The following is a 19,423-nucleotide window of genomic DNA, read 5'->3' on the forward strand; positions in this document are numbered from 1 at the left end:
GCCTTTTATGCATAAGACAAATAAGAATATTGTTACTGAATGCAGCTTGTGTGTGCTCTGTGCTCCCTCGCCCTGTTCAAATGATCAAAGGAAATAATGCTGGTGAGGAGTGGAACTGGACTGGTGTCTGATGGCCCTGTGTTTTCCATGTTGGAATTACAACCCTTCTTTTATGGAGTAAATCAAAAGCACAAGAGAATCTGAGATGTTATCGATAATAAATCAATTGGTTTCATGCATTTGTCTGTGTGTGTGTGTGTGTCTGAATGTGATTGTATTTCGTCATATCGCAAACATTTGTGATATCAGATGGTTAAGATATTAAAAAGTAATTGGTGATTTTTTCGACAGTGTTGCATGATGGGAATCTAGTGGTTCACTGATATAATCTAGTAAACAAAATAAACTACTTTTTCACTACTCTGTGTGCAAGTGCATTCCTAAACGGCATTTAACGCAGGTCGATGTGATATGATATTATCAGAACACAAAGTGGTTACCGTTAGCGGAAAATGTTGGCACTGGAGACACTTTTCCTCCACTAAGCAGAAAAGATACCGTGATCAAGAAGGTGGTTCACCCGGTGTGGGGCTCAGCCATTGCACTCTGGCTGTGCTGACCCCTTGCGAATTTTCCAAATGTGGGAATCCGATTGCAAAATTTATGGTAGTGCTCGTTTGAGCTTTACCCTGATGTCTTTGTTAATGATAAACTGTTGCTTGGCGGCAGGCTTAAGGATGACTTGAGTCAACTGACTGTGCTTATGGAGATCTTTGAAGTCAGTTTGAAGGAGACTTTGTGGACCAATCGAAAGGTGGAAGCATTTGTTTGTAGCAAAATATTGTTGGCATTTTGTCGAAACATTATGTTGCGAAATGCAGCATTGTATTTATGCCACGCTGGTACTTCAATCAGGAGATAGTTGAGAAGCCACTCTAACCCCCCCCCCCGGTCATGATGTGTCATACGCGCACCCATGCGCTTCCAATATGAAATTGTCCATACATGCGTTCCTCCTTAGCACAGAACAATGCAATAGGTTTTCAACATCCAGAGCTTTTGTGTATTTATTGTGGCTAGTAGGATAGCTGCATGGGAAACTGTTGCTGATGATGTATTTGTCAGAAGTCATTGTATTTGTCCGTTTTTCCCCACAAGGCTGAAATATGTGCCTCGCTTAGAAATGTTTGCAAGGTTTGTTTGTATTTCATCCAACTATCTGTGCTAAAAAGTGATGGCTACAGTATATGTAATTTCTTCCACTTTTGAGTGAGCCAAAGTTCAGCTGCTTATCTAATTGGTGAGAATGCAATGTCTGTTTATCAGACTCACTTTGACTTTATATGGTGTGCCAAGAGATGTACCTTCGCTTACGGCCATACCAGCCTGAATATGCCCGATCTCGTCTGATCTCGGAAGCTAAGCAGGGTCGGGCCTGGTTAGTACTTGGATGGGAGACCGCCTGGGAATACCAGGTGCTGTAAGCCTTTTGTCCACTAGGGGTGTGGCATTATTTCATCAGCAACACTGCCTTGTAGTAAGCATTTGATGCTGAATTGACTAAATGCAGCTTCTATGGGCTAGTCTCCCCTGCCCCTTTTAATACGATCAAAGTTCCTTGTGTTGTCAGGGAGCAACTGCCTTTTATGCATAAGACAAATAAGAATATTGTTACTGAATGCAGCTTGTGTGTGCTCTGTGCTCCCTCGCCCTGTTCAAAGGAAATAATGCTGGTGAGGAGTGGAACTGGACTGGTGTCTGATGGCCCTGTGTTTTCCATGTTGGAATTACAACCCTTCTTTTATGGAGTAAATCAAAAGCACAAGAGAATCTGAGATGTTATCGATAATAAATCAATTGGTTTCATGCATTTGTCTGTGTGTGTGTGTGTGTGTCTGAATGTGATTGTATTTCGTCATATCGCAAACATTTGTGATATCAGATGGGTTAAGATATTAAAAAGTAATTGGTGATTTTTTCGACAGTGTTGCATGATGGGAATCTAGTGGTTCACTGATATAATCTAGTAAACAAAATAAACTACTTTTTCACTACTCTGTGTGCAAGTGCATTCCTAAACGGCATTTAACGCAGGTCGATGTGATATGATATTATCAGAACACAAAGTGGTTACCGTTAGCGGAAAATGTTGGCACTGGAGACACTTTTCCTCCACTAAGCAAGAAGATACCGTGATCAAGAAGGTGGTTCACCCGGTGTGGGGCTCAGCCATTGCACTCTGGCTGTGCTGACCCCTTGCGAATTTTCCAAATGTGGGAATCCGATTGCAAAATTTATGGTAGTGCTCGTTTGAGCTTTACCCTGATGTCTTTGTTAATGATAAACTGTTGCTTGGCGGCAGGCTTAAGGATGACTTGAGTCAACTGACTGTGCTTATGGAGATCTTTGAAGTCAGTTGTGAAGGAGACTTTGTGGACCAATCGAAAGGTGGAAACATTTGTTTGTAGCAAAATATTGTTGGCATTTTGTCGAAACATTATGTTGCGAAATGCAGCATTGTATTTATGCCACGCTGGTACTTCAATCAGGAGATAGTTGAGAAGCCACTCTAACCCCCCCCCCGGTCATGATGTGTCATACGCGCCCCATGCGCTTCCAATATGAAATTGTCCATACATGCGTTCCTCCTTAGCACAGAACAATGCAATAGGTTTTCAACATCCAGAGCTTTTGTGTATTTATTGTGGCTAGTAGGATAGCTGCATGGGAAACTGTTGCTGATGATGTATTTGTCAGAAGTCATTGTATTTGTCCGTTTTTTCCCACAAGGCTGAAATATGTGCCCTCGCTTAGAAATGTTTGCAAGGTTTGTTTGTATTTCATCCAACTATCTGTGCTAAAAAGTGATGGCTACAGTATATGTAATTTCTTCCACTTTTTGAGTGAGCCAAAGTTCAAGCTGCTTATCTAATTGGTGAGAATGCAATGTCTGTTTATCAGACTCACTTTGACTTTATATGGTGTGCCAAGAGATGTACCTTCGCTTACGGCCATACCAGCCTGAATATGCCCGATCTCGTCTGATCTCGGAAGCTAAGCAGGGTCGGGCCTGGTTAGTACTTGGATGGGAGACCGCCTGGGAATACCAGGTGCTGTAAGCCTTTTGTCCACTAGGGGGTGTGGCATTATTTCATCAGCAACACTGCCTTGTAGTAAGCATTTGATGCTGAATTGACTAAATGCAGCTTCTATGGGCTAGTCTCCCCTGCCCTTTTAATACGATCAAAGTTCCTTGTGTTGTCAGGGAGCAACTGCCTTTTATGCATAAGACAAATAAGAATATTGTTACTGAATGCAGCTTGTGTGTGCTCTGTGCTCCCTCGCCCTGTTCAAATGATCAAAGGAAATAATGCTGGTGAGGAGTGGAACTGGACTGGTGTCTGATGGCCCTGTGTTTTCCATGTTGGAATTACAACCCTTCTTTTATGGAGTAAATCAAAAGCACAAGAGAATCTGAGATGTTATCGATAATAAATCAATTGGTTTCATGCATTTGTCTGTGTGTGTGTGTGTGTCTGAATGTGATTGTATTTCGTCATATCGCAAACATTTGTGATATCAGATGGGTTAAGATATTAAAAAGTAATTGGTGATTTTTTCGACAGTGTTGCATGATGGGAATCTAGTGGTTCACTGATATAATCTAGTAAACAAAATAAACTACTTTTTCACTACTCTGTGTGCAAGTGCATTCCTAAACGGCATTTAACGCAGGTCGATGTGATATGATATTATCAGAACACAAAGTGGTTACCGTTAGCGGAAAATGTTGGCACTGGAGACACTTTTCCTCCACTAAGCAGAAGAGATACTGTGATCAAGAAGGTGGTTCACCCGGTGTGGGGCTCAGCCATTGCACTCTGGCTGTGCTGACCCCTTGCGAATTTTCCAAATGTGGGAATCCGATTGCAAAATTTATGGTAGTGCTCGTTTGAGCTTTACCCTGATGTCTTTGTTAATGATAAACTGTTGCTTGGCGGCAGGCTTAAGGATGACTTGAGTCAGCTGACTGTGCTTATGGAGATCTTTGAAGTCAGTTGTGAAGGAGACTTTGTGGACCAATCGAAAGGTGGAAACATTTGTTTGTAGCAAAATATTGTTGGCATTTTGTCGAAACATTATGTTACGAAATGCAGCATTGTATTTATGCCACGCTGGTACTTCAATCAGGAGATAGTTGAGAAGCCACTCTAACCCCCCCCCCGGTCATGATGTGTCATACGCGCCCCATGCGCTTCCAATATGAAATTGTCCATACATGCGTTCCTCCTTAGCACAGAACAATGCAATAGGTTTTCAACATCCAGAGCTTTTGTGTATTTATTGTGGCTAGTAGGATAGCTGCATGGGAAACTGTTGCTGATGATGTATTTGTCAGAAGTCATTGTATTTGTCCGTTTTTTCCCACAAGGCTGAAATATGTGCCCTCGCTTAGAAATGTTTGCAAGGTTTGTTTGTATTTCATCCAACTCTCTGTGCTAAAAAGTGATGGCTACAGTATATGTAATTTCTTCCACTTTTTGAGTGAGCCAAAGTTCAAGCTGCTTATCTAATTGGTGAGAATGCAATGTCTGTTTATCAGACTCACTTTGACTTTATATGGTGTGCCAAGAGATGTACCTTCGCTTACGGCCATACCAGCCTGAATATGCCCGATCTCGTCTGATCTCAGGAGCTAAGCAGGGTCGGGCCTGGTTAGTACTTGGATGGGAGACCGCCTGGGAATACCAGGTGCTGTAAGCCTTTTGTCCACTAGGGGGTGTGGCATTATTTCATCAGCAACACTGCCTTGTAGTAAGCATTTGATGCTGAATTGACTAAATGCAGCTTCTATGGGCTAGTCTCCCCTGCCCTTTTAATACGATCAAAGTTCCTTGTGTTGTCAGGGAGCAACTGCCTTTTATGCATAAGACAAATAAGAATATTGTTACTGAATGCAGCTTGTGTGTGCTCTGTGCTCCCTCGCCCTGTTCAAATGATCAAAGGAAATAATGCTGGTGAGGAGTGGAACTGGACTGGTGTCTGATGGCCCTGTGTTTTCCATGTTGGAATTACAACCCTTCTTTTATGGAGTAAATCAAAAGCACAAGAGAATCTGAGATGTTATCGATAATAAATCAATTGGTTTCATGCATTTGTCTGTGTGTGTGTGTGTGTCTGAATGTGATTGTATTTCGTCATATCGCAAACATTTGTGATATCAGATGGGTTAAGATATTAAAAAGTAATTGGTGATTTTTTCGACAGTGTTGCATGATGGGAATCTAGTGGTTCACTGATATAATCTAGTAAACAAAATAAACTACTTTTTCACTACTCTGTGTGCAAGTGCATTCCTAAACGGCATTTAACGCAGGTCGATGTGATATGATATTATCAGAACACAAAGTGGTTACCGTTAGCGGAAAATGTTGGCACTGGAGACACTTTTCCTCCACTAAGCAGAAGAGATACCGTGATCAAGAAGGTGGTTCACCCGGTGTGGGGCTCAGCCATTGCACTCTGGCTGTGCTGACCCCTTGCGAATTTTCCAAATGTGGGAATCTGATTGCAAAATTTATGGTAGTGCTCGTTTGAGCTTTACCCTGATGTCTTTGTTAATGATAAACTGTTGCTTGGCGGCAGGCTTAAGGATGACTTGAGTCAACTGACTGTGCTTATGGAGATCTTTGAAGTCAGTTGTGAAGGAGACTTTGTGGACCAATCGAAAGGTGGAAACATTTGTTTGTAGCAAAATATTGTTGGCATTTTGTCGAAACATTATGTTACGAAATGCAGCATTGTATTTATGCCACGCTGGTACTTCAATCAGGAGATAGTTGAGAAGCCACTCTAACCCCCCCCACCCCCCCCCCCCCCCCCCCCCCGGTCATGATGTGTCATACGCGCCCCATGCGCTTCCAATATGAAATTGTCCATACATGCGTTCCTCCTTAGCACAGAACAATGCAATAGGTTTTCAACATCCAGAGCTTTTGTGTATTTATTGTGGCTAGTAGGATAGCTGCATGGGAAACTGTTGCTGATGATGTATTTGTCAGAAGTCATTGTATTTGTCCGTTTTTTCCCACAAGGCTGAAATATGTGCCCTCGCTTAGAAATGTTTGCAAGGTTTGTTTGTATTTCATCCAACTCTCTGTGCTAAAAAGTGATGGCTACAGTATATGTAATTTCTTCCACTTTTTGAGTGAGCCAAAGTTCAAGCTGCTTATCTAATTGGTGAGAATGCAATGTCTGTTTATCAGACTCACTTTGACTTTATATGGTGTGCCAAGAGATGTACCTTCGCTTACGGCCATACCAGCCTGAATATGCCCGATCTCGTCTGATCTCGGGAGCTAAGCAGGGTCGGGCCTGGTTAGTACTTGGATGGGAGACCGCCTGGGAATACCAGGTGCTGTAAGCCTTTTGTCCACTAGGGGGTGTGGCATTATTTCATCAGCAACACTGCCTTGTAGTAAGCATTTGATGCTGAATTGACTAAATGCAGCTTCTATGGGCTAGTCTCCCCTGCCCTTTTAATACGATCAAAGTTCCTTGTGTTGTCAGGGAGCAACTGCCTTTTATGCATAAGACAAATAAGAATATTGTTACTGAATGCAGCTTGTGTGTGCTCTGTGCTCCCTCGCCCTGTTCAAATGATCAAAGGAAATAATGCTGGTGAGGAGTGGAACTGGACTGGTGTCTGATGGCCCTGTGTTTTCCATGTTGGAATTACAACCCTTCTTTTATAAGTCAGGCAATATTTGATAATGTGGTTGAAGAAAATGATGAAATAAGTAGAACTACTGTGGAGAACATGTATAAGAGAATATTAGGATGTCTTCCTGGGGAGTGGGGTGTTTTAATAAATAAAGAGGTGGCAACAAGAGCTAGGGGTTTACCGGTTTTATATTATGAAGGTAATGGGAAGAAGCATGATTTGTCAGGTTTGAAAGTTAAAAAAGTTTATGAAAAATGTATTTCAAGAGAGATAAAAACTCCTGCTTCGGAAAAAGTGTGGTCTAGGGTGTTTGCAAATATAGATGTAAAATCAATATGGAAGAATGTAAATGTAAAATATAATTCTATAGAATGTGAAGACAATGATTTTAAAATGAAACATAATAGAATTTTTACGAACGTGGTTTTACATCAAATAAATAGAGATATTAAAAGAGAATGTGATATTTGTGGTACGGGGGTGGAAAATTTTATGCACTTTTTTGTTGAATGTAGTAGATTAGATGAGTTTCATAAGTTTTTAAAGGGGATTTTAGTACAACAGTGGGGAGAAGAGATTGTTGCTGGGGTTGAGTGGAGGAGGTTGTTTCTTTTTGGTTTAACTGGGAAAAGCAAAGTTATTAATTTTAATTTGATGAATTTTGTTCTTAGTCATGCCAGATACGCTGTAAGACTAAGAAGGAATTTGGGACATTATGAAGGGAAAATTGTGAGTGTAGAGGTTTTATTTAGAAGTATGTTAGAGAAAGATATAGAAGTAATATATAAATATGGTGGATGTAATTTTGAAAAATTGTTTGTGTGGGGGAGCAATTTTATTGAAATTGGGTCGAATGGAAAACTTGTTTTTAATTATTAATTGGTTTTGGTGGATGATTGTGTTTCTAATAGGTTTTATTTTCTTTTCTTTTTTTGATTTTGTAAAAGGATGAATTGTTCAACCTTTTGATTGTTGATTGAATGTTGTAAATGTTATGTGTTTCTTCATAATAAAAAAAAAAAAAAAAAAAAAAAAAAAATATGCCCGATCTCGTCTGATCTCGGAAGCTAAGCAGGGTCGGGCCTGGTTAGTACTTGGATGGGAGACCGCCTGGGAATACCAGGTGCTGTAAGCCTTTTGTCCACTAGGGGGTGTGGCATTATTTCATCAGCAACACTGCCTTGTAGTAAGCATTTGATGCTGAATTGACTAAATGCAGCTTCTATGGGCTAGTCTCCCCTGCCCTTTTAATACGATCAAAGTTCCTTGTGTTGTCAGGGAGCAACTGCCTTTTATGCATAAGACAAATAAGAATATTGTTACTGAATGCAGCTTGTGTGTGCTCTGTGCTCCCTCGCCCTGTTCAAATGATCAAAGGAAATAATGCTGGTGAGGAGTGGAACTGGACTGGTGTCTGATGGCCCTGTGTTTTCCATGTTGGAATTACAACCCTTCTTTTATAAGTCAGGCAATATTTGATAATGTGGTTGAAGAAAATGATGAAATAAGTAGAACTACTGTGGAGAACATGTATAAGAGAATATTAGGATGTCTTCCTGGGGAGTGGGGTGTTTTAATAAATAAAGAGGTGGCAACAAGAGCTAGGGGTTTACCGGTTTTATATTATGAAGGTAATGGGAAGAAGCATGATTTGTCAGGTTTGAAAGTTAAAAAAGTTTATGAAAAATGTATTTCAAGAGAGATAAAAACTCCTGCTTCGGAAAAAGTGTGGTCTAGGGTGTTTGCAAATATAGATGTAAAATCAATATGGAAGAATGTAAATGTAAAATATAATTCTATAGAATGTGAAGACAATGATTTTAAAATGAAACATAATAGAATTTTTACGAACGTGGTTTTACATCAAATAAATAGAGATATTAAAAGAGAATGTGATATTTGTGGTACGGGGGTGGAAAATTTTATGCACTTTTTTGTTGAATGTAGTAGATTAGATGAGTTTCATAAGTTTTTAAAGGGGATTTTAGTACAACAGTGGGGAGAAGAGATTGTTGCTGGGGTTGAGTGGAGGAGGTTGTTTCTTTTTGGTTTAACTGGGAAAAGCAAAGTTATTAATTTTAATTTGATGAATTTTGTTCTTAGTCATGCCAGATACGCTGTAAGACTAAGAAGGAATTTGGGACATTATGAAGGGAAAATTGTGAGTGTAGAGGTTTTATTTAGAAGTATGTTAGAGAAAGATATAGAAGTAATATATAAATATGGTGGATGTAATTTTGAAAAATTGTTTGTGTGGGGGAGCAATTTTATTGAAATTGGGTCGAATGGAAAACTTGTTTTTAATTATTAATTGGTTTTGGTGGATGATTGTGTTTCTAATAGGTTTTATTTTCTTTTCTTTTTTTGATTTTGTAAAAGGATGAATTGTTCAACCTTTTGATTGTTGATTGAATGTTGTAAATGTTATGTGTTTCTTCATAATAAAAAAAAAAAAAAAAAAAAAAAAAAAAAAAAAAAAAAAAAAATATGCCCGATCTCGTCTGATCTCGGAAGCTAAGCAGGGTCGGGCCTGGTTAGTACTTGGATGGGAGACCGCCTGGGAATACCAGGTGCTGTAAGCCTTTTGTCCACTAGGGGGTGTGGCATTATTTCATCAGCAACACTGCCTTGTAGTAAGCATTTGATGCTGAATTGACTAAATGCAGCTTCTATGGGCTAGTCTCCCCTGCCCTTTTAATACGATCAAAGTTCCTTGTGTTGTCAGGGAGCAACTGCCTTTTATGCATAAGACAAATAAGAATATTGTTACTGAATGCAGCTTGTGTGTGCTCTGTGCTCCCTCGCCCTGTTCAAATGATCAAAGGAAATAATGCTGGTGAGGAGTGGAACTGGACTGGTGTCTGATGGCCCTGTGTTTTCCATGTTGGAATTACAACCCTTCTTTTATGGAGTAAATCAAAAGCACAAGAGAATGTGAGATGTTATCGATAATAAATCAATTGGTTTCATGCATTTGTCTCTGTGTGTGTGTGTGTGTCTGAATGTGATTGTATTTCGTCATATCGCAAACATTTGTGATATCAGATAGGTTAAGATATTAAAAAGTAATTGGTGATTTTTTCGACAGTGTTGCATGATGGGAATCTAGTGGTTCACTGATATAATCTAGTAAACAAAATAAACTACTTTTTCACCACTCTGTGTGCAAGTGCATTCCTAAACGGCATTTAACGCAGGTCGATGTGATATGATATTATCACAACAAAAAGTGGTTCCCGTTAGCGGAAAATGTTGGCACTGGAGAGACTTGCCCTCCACTAAGCAGAAGAGATACTGTGATCAAGAAGGTGGGTGACCCAGTGTGGGGCTCAGCAATTCCACTCTGGCTGGGCTGACCCCTTTTGAATTTTCCAAATATGGGAATCTCGAATGCAAAATTTATGGTAGTGGTCGTTTGCAAAATTTATGGTAGTGGTCGTTTGCGCTTTACCCTGATATCTTTGTTAATGATAAACCGTTGCTTGGCGGCAGGCTTAAGGATGACTTGAGTCAACCGACTGTGCTTATGGAGATCTTTGAAGTCAGTTGTGAAAGAGACTTTGTGGACCAATCGAAAGGTGGAAACATTTGTTTGTAGCAAAACATTGTTGGCATTTTGTCGAAACATTATGTTGCGAAATGCAGCATTGTATTTATGCCACGCTGGTACTTCAATCAAGAGATAGTTGAGAAGCCACTCTAACCCCCCCCCGGTCATGATGTGTCATACGCGCCCCATGCGCTTCCAATATGAAATTGTCCATACATGCGTTCCTCCTTAGCACAGAACAATGCAATAGGTTTTCAACATCCAGAGCTTTTGTGTATTTATTGTGGCTAGTAGGATAGCTGCATGGGAAACTGTTGCTGATGATGTATTTGTCAGAAGTCATTGTATTTGTCCGTTTTTACCCACAAGGCTGAAATATGTGCCCTCGCTTTGAAATGTTAGCAAGGTTTGTTTGTATTTCATCCAACTATCTGTGCTAAAAAGTGATGGCTACAGTATATGTAATTTCTTCCACTTTTTGAGTGAGCCAAAGTTCAAGCTGCTTATCTAATTGGTGAGAATGCAATGTCTGTTTATCAGACTCACTTTGACTTTATATGGTGTACCAAGAGATGTACCTTCGCTTACGGCCATACCAGCCTGAATACGCCCATCCTGATTGGAGAAGTGACGACAGGTGCGAGTTTTGAGCTGTGAGTGAGTGTTTGCTGAAGAGTGTTTGCTCGAGAGCTATTTTTGTTAATTAATTGGTTTTTGCAATATAATTTATTATTTTCTTCAGTTGAATAGTTTAAAGTTTGGTTAGTCTTCCCCCTTGCAGGTTTTCTGCTTGGGGGAGAGCCTTTTTTGGACCCATTTTTTGATGTGATAAATAAAATGAATAGCGATAAGAGAGGGGGATTTGTTCTAAGTATAGATTTTAATAAAGCTTTTGACAGGGTGGAACATGATTTTATGTTTAGGGTACTGGAAAAATATGGGTTTGGAAATAGAATAATAGGATGGATAAAATTATTATATAGAAAGGCAAAAAGTAGGGTAAAATGTAATGGGGTTTTAACAGATTCTTTTATTCTTGAGAGATCAGTGAGACAGGGGTGCCCTTTATCAGCATTACTGTATGTTTTATCGGTAGAACCCTTAGCGGCATACCTTAAAAAAGATCATTTTATAAATTGTGTAGAGACTCCGCAAGGAGGTTTTAGTTTAATTCATCAATATGCAGACGATACCACAATAACAGTTAGAGATGAGGAAAGTGTTAAAAGGGTGATGGAGTGTTTTAAAGTATATGAGAAAGCCTCAGGAGCAAAAGTGAATATGGAGAAGTCAGTAATAATGTATGTTGGGAAGATTAATGAGGAGATTTTTCCTTTTAAAATGGTAAATGATTATTTTAAGGTGTTAGGTGTGTTTTTAGGGGTGAAGGAACAGGAAGCTAGGGATATGACATGGAGTGGGGTTATAAACAAAGTTAGGAAGGTGGTAAATATGTGGAGGGGGAGGTCTTTGAAATTAAAAGGGAAAGTAATTGTCATAAATTCATTGTTGATGTCAATTTTTATTTATGTAATGAATGTTTTGGATATGCCAGAATGGGTTTTATCTGAAATGAATAAAATTGTAGTTGATTTTTTATGGGAAGGGAAGGGGGTGAAAATAGCTTTTAAAACTTTGATTGCAGGTTATGAGGAGGGGGGCTTGAAGTTGGTGGATTTAAATGTGAGGAAAACAGCAATTAGAGTCAAAATGGTACGTAAATATTTATATGGGGAATTAGATTATGGATGGAAAAGATTTTTTAAGGAGTATTTGCAGGAGGTTGGGAGGATGGGGGACAATGGTTTATTGATGTGTATGAAAAAGGAAATGTTAGGTAATATACCTTTGTTTTATAGAGAAGTGTTTGAGGCTTGGGGGGAGTTTTTACCAAATATTTATTATGAGTGTACCATTTTAGACAATATTTTAAATCAGCCAATTTTTTTAAATCCCAAGATACAGTATAATAATAAGATGTTGTTTTGTAAATATTTTATGAGGGCTGGGATGAGACAGATTGGGGACATCTTATATGAGGTAATTCCGGGGTTCCTTCCAAGTCAGGCAATATTTGATAATGTGGTTGAAGAAAATGATGAAATAAGTAGAACTACTGTGGAGAACATGTATAAGAGAATATTAGGATGTCTTCCTGGGGAGTGGGGTGTTTTAATAAATAAAGAGGTGGCAACAAGAGCTAGGGGTTTACCGGTTTTATATTATGAAGGTAATGGGAAGAAGCATGATTTGTCAGGTTTGAAAGTTAAAAAAGTTTATGAAAAATGTATTTTAAGAGAGATAAAAACTCCTGCTTCGGAAAAAGTGTGGTCTAGGGTGTTTGCAAATATAGATGTAAAATCAATATGGAAGAATGTAAATGTAAAATATAATTCTATAGAATGTGAAGACAATGATTTTAAAATGAAACATAATAGAATTTTTACGAACGTGGTTTTACATCAAATAAATAGAGATATTAAAAGAGAATGTGATATTTGTGGTACGGGGGTGGAAAATTTTATGCACTTTTTTGTTGAATGTAGTAGATTAGATGAGTTTCATAAGTTTTTAAAGGGGATTTTAGTACAACAGTGGGGAGAAGAGATTGTTGCTGGGGTTGAGTGGAGGAGGTTGTTTCTTTTTGGTTTAACTGGGAAAAGCAAAGTTATTAATTTTAATTTGATGAATTTTGTTCTTAGTCATGCCAGATACGCTGTAAGACTAAGAAGGAATTTGGGACATTATGAAGGGAAAATTGTGAGTGTAGAGGTTTTATTTAGAAGTATGTTAGAGAAAGATATAGAAGTAATATATAAATATGGTGGATGTAATTTTGAAAAATTGTTTGTGTGGGGGAGCAATTTTATTGAAATTGGGTCGAATGGAAAACTTGTTTTTAATTATTAATTGGTTTTGGTGGATGATTGTGTTTCTAATAGGTTTTATTTTCTTTTCCTTTTTTGATTTTGTAAAAGGATGAATTGTTCAACCTTTTGATTGTTGATTGAATGTTGTAAATGTTATGTGTTTCTTCATAATAAAAAAAAAAAAAGAAAAAAGAAAAAAGAAAAAAATATGCCCGATCTCGTCTGATCTCGGAAGCTAAGCAGGGTCGGGCCTGGTTAGTACTTGGATGGGAGACCGCCTGGGAATACCAGGTGCTGTAAGCCTTTTGTCCACTAGGGGGTGTGGCATTATTTCATCAGCAACACTGCCTTGTAGTAAGCATTTGATGCTGAATTGACTAAATGCAGCTTCTATGGGCTAGTCTCCCCTGCCCTTTTAATACGATCAAAGTTCCTTGTGTTGTCAGGGAGCAACTGCCTTTTATTTATAAGACAAATAAGAATATTGTTACTGAATGCAGCTTGTGTGTGCTTTGTGCTCCCTCGCCCTGTTCAAATGATCAAAGGAAATAATGCTGGTGAGGAGTGGAACTGGACTGGTGTCTGATGGCCCTGTGTTTTCCATGTTGGAATTACAACCCTTCTTTTATGGAGTAAATCAAAAGCACAAGAGAATGTGAGATGTTATCGATAATAAATCAATTGGTTTCATGCATTTGTCTGTGTGTGTGTGTGTGTGTCTGAATGTGATTGTATTTCGTCATATCGCAAACATTTGTGATATCAGATAGGTTAAGATATTAAAAAGTAATTGGTGATTTTTTCGACAGTGTTGCATGATGGGAATCTAGTGGTTCACTGATATAATCTAGTAAACAAAATAAACTACTTTTTCACCACTCTGTGTGCAAGTGCATTCCTAAACGGCATTTAACGCAGGTCGATGTGATATGATATTATCACAACAAAAAGTGGTTCCCGTTAGCAGAAAATGTTGGCACTGGAGAGACTTGCCCTCCACTAAGCAGAAGAGATACTGTGATCAAGAAGGTGGTTGACCCAGTGTGGGGCTCAGCCATTCCACTCTGGCTGGGCTGACCCCTTTTGAATTTTCCAAATATGGGAATCTCGAATGCAAAATTTATGGTAGTGGTCGTTTGCGCTTTACCCTGATATCTTTGTTAATGATAAACCGTTGCTTGGCGGCAGGCTTAAGGATGACTTGAGTCAACCGACTGTGCTTATGGAGATCTTTGAAGTCAGTTGTGAAAGAGACTTTGTGGACCAATCGAAAGGTGGAAACATTTGTTTGTAGCAAAATATTGTTGGCATTTTGTCTAAACATTATGTTGCGAAATGCAGCATTGTATTTATGCCACGCTGGTACTTCAATCAGGAGATAGTTGAGAAGCCACTCTAACCCCCCCGGTCATGATGTGTCATACGCGCCCCATGCGCTTCCAATATGAAATTGTCCATACATGCGTTCCTCCTTAGCACTGAACAATGCAATAGGTTTTCAACATCCAGAGCTTTTGTGTATTTATTGTGGCTAGTAGGATAGCTGCATGGGAAACTGTTGCTGATGATGTATTTGTCAGAAGTCATTGTATTTGTCCGTTTTTTCCCACAAGGCTGAAATATGTTTGCTTAGAAATGTTTGCAAGGTTTGTTTGTATTTCATCCAACTATCTGTGCTAAAAAGTGATGGCTACAGTATATGTAATTTCTTCCACTTTTTGAGTGAGCCAAAGTTCAAGCTGCTTATCTAATTGGTGAGAATGCAATGTCTGTTTATCAGACTCACTTTGACTTTATATGGTGTGCCAAGAGATGTACCTTCGCTTACGGCCATACCAGGCTGAATATGCCCGATCTCGTCTGATTTCGGAAGCTAAGCAGGGTCGGGCCTGGTTAGTACTTGGATGGGAGACCGCCTGGGAATACCAGGTGCTGTAAGCCTTTTGTCCACTAGGGGGTGTGGCATTATTTCATCAGCAACACTGCCTTGTAGTAAGCATTTGATGCTGAATTGACTAAATGCAGCTTCTATGGGCTAGTCTCCCCTGCCCTTTTAATACGATCAAAGTTCCTTGTGTTGTCAGGGAGCAACTGCCTTTTATGCATAAGACAAATAAGAATATTCTTACTGAATGCAGCTTGTGTGTGCTCTGTGCTCCCTCGCCCTGTTCAAATGATCAAAGGAAATAATGCTGGTGAGGAGTGGAACTGGACTGGTGTCTGATGGCCCTGTGTTTTCCATGTTGGAATTACAACCCTTCTTTTATGGAGTAAATCAAAAGCACAAGAGAATCTGAGATGTTATCGATAATAAATCAATTGGTTTCATGCATTTGTCTGTGTGTGTGTGTGTGTGTGTCTGAATGTGATTGTATTTCGTCATATCGCAAACATTTGTGATATCAGATGGGTTAAGATATTAAAAAGTAATTGGTGATTTTTTCGACAGTGTTGCATGATGGGAATCTAGTGGTTCACTGATATAATCTAGTAAACAAAATAAACTACTTTTTCACTACTCTGTGTGCAAGTGTATTCCTAAACGGCATTTAACGCAGGTCGATGTGATATGATATTATCAGAACACAAAGTGGTTCCCGTTAGCGGAAAATGTTGGCACTGGAGAGACTTGCCCTCCACTAAGCAGAAGAGATACCGTGATCAAGAAGTTGGTTGACCCAGTGTGGGGCTCAACCATTCCACTCTGGCTGGGCTGACCCCTTTTGAATTTTCCAAATATGGGAATCTCGAATGCAAAATTTATGGTAGTGGTCGTTTGCGCTTTACCCTGATGTCTTTGTTAATGATAAACCGTTGCTTGGCGGCAGGCTTAAGGATGACTTGAGTCAACCGACTGTGCTTATGGAGATCTTTGAAGTCAGTTGTGAAAGAGACTTTGTGGACCAATCGAAAGGTGGAAACATTTGTTTGTAGCAAAATATTGTTGGCATTTTGTCTAAACATTATGTTGCGAAATGCAGCATTGTATTTATGCCACGCTGGTACTTCAATCAGGAGATAGTTGAGAAGCCACTCTAACCCCCCCGGTCATGATGTGTCATACGCGCCCCATGCGCTTCCAATATGAAATTGTCCATACATGCGTTCCTCCTTAGCACAGAACAATGCAATAGGTTTTCAACATCCAGAGCTTTTGTGTATTTATTGTGGCTAGTAGGATAGCTGCATGGGAAACTGTTGCTGATGATGTATTTGTCAGAAGTCATTGTATTTGTTTGTAGCCCGTGTGGTCCCGTGTGGCTCAGTTGGTAGAGCATGGCGCTTGCAACGCCAGGGTTGTGGGTTCAATTCCCACGGGGGGACCAGGATGAATATGTATGAACTTTCCAATTTGTAAGTCGCTCTGGATAAGAGCGTCTGCTAAATGACTTAAATGTAAAATGTAATGTAATGTATTTGTCCGTTTTTTCCCACAAGGCTGAAATATGTTTGCTTAGAAATGTTTGCAAGGTTTGTTTGTATTTCATCCAACTATCTGTGCTAAAAAGTGATGGCTACAGTATATGTAATTTCTTCCACTTTTTGAGTGAGCCAAAGTTCAAGCTGCTTATCTAATTGGTGAGAATGCAATGTCTGTTTATCAGACTCACTTTGACTTTATATGGTGTGCCAAGAGATGTACCTTCGCTTACGGCCATACCAGGCTGAATATGCCCGATCGCGTCTGATTTCGGAAGCTAAGCAGGGTCGGGCCTGGTTAGTACTTGGATGGGAGACCGCCTGGGAATACCAGGTGCTGTAAGCCTTTTGTCCACTAGGGGGTGTGGCATTATTTCATCAGCAACACTGCCTTGTAGTAAGCATTTGATGCTGAATTGACTAAATGCAGCTTCTATGGGCTAGTCTCCCCTGCCCTTTTAATACGATCAAAGTTCCTTGTGTTGTCAGGGAGCAACTGCCTTTTATGCATAAGACAAATAAGAATATTCTTACTGAATGCAGCTTGTGTGTGCTCTGTGCTCCCTCGCCCTGTTCAAATGATCAAAGGAAATAATGCTGGTGAGGAGTGGAACTGGACTGGTGTCTGATGGCCCTGTGTTTTCCATGTTGGAATTACAACCCTTCTTTTATGGAGTAAATCAAAAGCACAAGAGAATCTGAGATGTTATCGATAATAAATCAATTGGTTTCATGCATTTGTCTGTGTGTGTGTGTGTGTGTGTGTCTGAATGTGATTGTATTTCGTCATATCGCAAACATTTGTGATATCAGATGGGTTAAGATATTAAAAAGTAATTGGTGATTTTTTCGACAGTGTTGCATGATGGGAATCTAGTGGTTCACTGATATAATCTAGTAAACAAAATAAACTACTTTTTCACTACTCTGTGTGCAAGTGCATTCCTAAACGGCATTTAACGCAGGTCGATGTGATATGATATTATCAGAACACAAAGTGGTTCCCGTTAGCGGAAAATGTTGGCACTGGAGAGACTTGCCCTCCACTAAGCAGAAGAGATACCGTGATCAAGAAGTTGGTTGACCCAGTGTGGGGCTCAGCCATTCCACTCTGGCTGGGCTGACCCCTTTTGAATTTTCCAAATATGGGAATCTCGAATGCAAAATTTATGGTAGTGGTCGTTTGCGCTTTACCCTGATGTCTTTGTTAATGATAAACCGTTGCTTGGCGGCAGGCTTAAGGATGACTTGAGTCAACCGACTGCGCTTATGGAGATCTTTGAAGTCAGTTGTGAAAGAGACTTTGTGGACCAATCGAAAGGTGGAAACATTTGTTTGTAGCAAAATATTGTTGGCATTTTGTCTAAACATTATGTTGCGAAATGCAGCATTGTATTTATGCCACGCTGGTACTTCAATCAGGAGATAGTTGAGAAGCCACTCTAACCCCCCCGGTCATGATGTGTCATACGCGCCCCATGCGCTTCCAATATGAAATTGTCCATACATGCGTTCCTCCTTAGCACTGAACAATGCAATAGGTTTTCAACATCCAGAGCTTTTGTGTATTTATTGTGGCTAGTAGGATAGCTGCATGGGAAACTGTTGCTGATGATGTATTTGTCAGAAGTCATTGTATTTGTCCGTTTTTTCCCACAAGGCTGAAATATGTTTGCTTAGAAATGTTTGCAAGGTTTGTTTGTATTTCATCCAACTATCTGTGCTAAAAAGTGATGGCTACAGTATATGTAATTTCTTCCACTTTTTGAGTGAGCCAAAGTTCAAGCTGCTTATCTAATTGGTGAGAATGCAATGTCTGTTTATCAGACTCACTTTGACTTTATATGGTGTGCCAAGAGATGTAACTTTGCTTACGGCCATACCAGGCTGAATATGCCCGATCTCGTCTGATTTCGGAAGCTAAGCAGGGTCGGGCCTGGTTAGTACTTGGATGGGAGACCGCCTGGGAATACCAGGTGCTGTAAGCCTTTTGTCCACTAGGGGGTGTGGCATTATTTCATCAGCAACACTGCCTTGTAGTAAGCATTTGATGCTGAATTGACTAAATGCAGCTTCTATGGGCTAGTCTCCCCTGCCCTTTTAATACGATCAAAGTTCCTTGTGTTGTCAGGGAGCAACTGCCTTTTATGCATAAGACAAATAAGAATATTCTTACTGAATGCAGCTTGTGTGTGCTCTGTGCTCCCTCGCCCTGTTCAAATGATCAAAGGAAATAATGCTGGTGAGGAGTGGAACTGGACTGGTGTCTGATGGCCCTGTGTTTTCCATGTTGGAATTACAACCCTTCTTTTATGGAGTAAATCAAAAGCACAAGAGAATCTGAGATGTTATCGATAATAAATCAATTGGTTTCATGCATTTGTCTGTGTGTGTGTGTGTGTGTGTCTGAATGTGATTGTATTTCGTCATATCGCAAACATTTGTGATATCAGATGGGTTAAGATATTAAAAGTAATTGGTGATTTTTTCGACAGTGTTGCATGATGGAATCTAGTGGTTCACTGATATAATCTAGTAAACAAAATAAACTACTTTTTCACTACTCTGTGTGCAAGTGCATTCCTAAACGGCATTTAACGCAGGTCGATGTGATATGATATTATCAGAACACAAAGTGGTTCTCCCGTTAGCGGAAAATGTTGGCACTGGAGAGACTTGCCCTCCACTAAGCAGAAGAGAACGTGATCAAGAAGTTGGTTGACCCAGTGTGGGGCTCAGCCATTCCACTCTGGCTGGGCTGACCCTTTTGAATTTTCCAAAATATGGGAATCTCGAATGCAAAATTTATGGTAGTGGTCATTTGCGCTTTACCCTGATGTCTTTGTTAATGATAAACCG

At 39.7% G+C, this 19,423-nt stretch overlaps 7 non-coding genes and 9 pseudogenes across 7 annotated transcripts; all 16 read left to right on the top strand.

The window, feature by feature from the left end:
- The first annotated feature begins 538 nt into the window (after nt 1–538).
- On the top strand, nt 539–685 carry LOC120040905 (annotated as a pseudogene).
- A 683-nt stretch (nt 686–1,368) lies between these two features.
- Nucleotides 1,369–1,487, top strand: LOC120040900. Its single transcript, XR_005475794.1, has one exon. It is a non-coding gene; the product is annotated as a 5S ribosomal RNA (ribosomal RNA).
- Nucleotides 1,488–2,172: 685 nt separating this feature from the next.
- On the top strand, nt 2,173–2,318 carry LOC120040906 (annotated as a pseudogene).
- Nucleotides 2,319–3,003: 685 nt separating this feature from the next.
- LOC120040908 lies at nt 3,004–3,122 on the top strand. The gene has a single exon (XR_005475797.1). It is a non-coding gene; the product is annotated as a 5S ribosomal RNA (ribosomal RNA).
- Nucleotides 3,123–3,813: 691 nt separating this feature from the next.
- Nucleotides 3,814–3,960, top strand: LOC120040903 (annotated as a pseudogene).
- Nucleotides 3,961–4,645: 685 nt separating this feature from the next.
- LOC120040901 lies at nt 4,646–4,764 on the top strand. The gene has a single exon (XR_005475795.1). It is a non-coding gene; the product is annotated as a 5S ribosomal RNA (ribosomal RNA).
- A 691-nt stretch (nt 4,765–5,455) lies between these two features.
- Nucleotides 5,456–5,602, top strand: LOC120040904 (annotated as a pseudogene).
- A 706-nt stretch (nt 5,603–6,308) lies between these two features.
- On the top strand, nt 6,309–6,427 carry LOC120040913. Its single transcript, XR_005475798.1, has one exon. It is a non-coding gene; the product is annotated as a 5S ribosomal RNA (ribosomal RNA).
- A 3,572-nt stretch (nt 6,428–9,999) lies between these two features.
- LOC120040912 lies at nt 10,000–10,149 on the top strand (annotated as a pseudogene).
- Nucleotides 10,150–14,140: 3,991 nt separating this feature from the next.
- Nucleotides 14,141–14,290, top strand: LOC120040907 (annotated as a pseudogene).
- Nucleotides 14,291–14,966: 676 nt separating this feature from the next.
- LOC120040915 lies at nt 14,967–15,085 on the top strand. Its single transcript, XR_005475799.1, has one exon. It is a non-coding gene; the product is annotated as a 5S ribosomal RNA (ribosomal RNA).
- A 695-nt stretch (nt 15,086–15,780) lies between these two features.
- LOC120040910 lies at nt 15,781–15,930 on the top strand (annotated as a pseudogene).
- Nucleotides 15,931–16,791: 861 nt separating this feature from the next.
- LOC120040902 lies at nt 16,792–16,910 on the top strand. Its single transcript, XR_005475796.1, has one exon. It is a non-coding gene; the product is annotated as a 5S ribosomal RNA (ribosomal RNA).
- Nucleotides 16,911–17,607: 697 nt separating this feature from the next.
- On the top strand, nt 17,608–17,757 carry LOC120040909 (annotated as a pseudogene).
- A 676-nt stretch (nt 17,758–18,433) lies between these two features.
- Nucleotides 18,434–18,552, top strand: LOC120040916. Its single transcript, XR_005475800.1, has one exon. It is a non-coding gene; the product is annotated as a 5S ribosomal RNA (ribosomal RNA).
- A 695-nt stretch (nt 18,553–19,247) lies between these two features.
- Nucleotides 19,248–19,398, top strand: LOC120040911 (annotated as a pseudogene).
- The last annotated feature ends 25 nt before the right edge of the window (nt 19,399–19,423 follow it).

Source organism: Salvelinus namaycush, unplaced genomic scaffold, assembly GCF_016432855.1.
Source record: "Salvelinus namaycush isolate Seneca unplaced genomic scaffold, SaNama_1.0 Scaffold3905, whole genome shotgun sequence".
NCBI lineage: Eukaryota > Metazoa > Chordata > Actinopteri > Salmoniformes > Salmonidae > Salvelinus > Salvelinus namaycush.